The sequence below is a fragment of the Plasmopara halstedii genome (assembly GCF_900000015.1).
Source record: "Plasmopara halstedii genome assembly, contig: Scaffold_614, whole genome shotgun sequence".
Lineage (NCBI taxonomy): Eukaryota > Oomycota > Peronosporomycetes > Peronosporales > Peronosporaceae > Plasmopara > Plasmopara halstedii.
In genome coordinates, this window is record NW_020187532.1 from 2,662,706 (window position 1) to 2,663,277 (window position 572).

Sequence of the window (572 nt, forward strand, 5' to 3'; positions counted from 1 at the left end):
AAATGTTACTGGTGCATTTGGCAGCCCTTGGGGCATCACAAGCCACTCCCAGAGCATGCCGCTCGGAGTGCTTACCGATGTCAGCATAATTTCACTTGCTCTCATGAGCAATTGATAATATCCATCTACTAAATCGAGTGCAATGTACTTCGTACATCCCACCATGTTGTTCTGAAGAACACCTTTCTAGGAATCGGCGTTTGTGCCGGAATGGTGGCAGCGTTAACCTTTATTGTAAGCATGAACGATACGCCACTTGCCGTTCGGCTTCCGAACACAAAACGGGCGGTGCTCGAGTGCATGCGCACTAACAAACTGTACGTGAATGTAGACAAATGCATCTTTGGCGCAGAAGAAATTTCCTTTTTAGGGTACTTCATTGGGAAGCGTGGCCTTAGAGCGGATTCCGCTAAGGTCGAGGTCATTGTAAATTGGCCGGTTCCAAAGAACCAGAAGGACTTGCGTAAGTGGCTTGGTCCTACCAATTACCTGCATCAGTACAGCGTCAATTACACAGAAATGGCCCGGCCATTATCCAACCTCCTTAAAAAGGATGCGGAATGGTGTTGGAA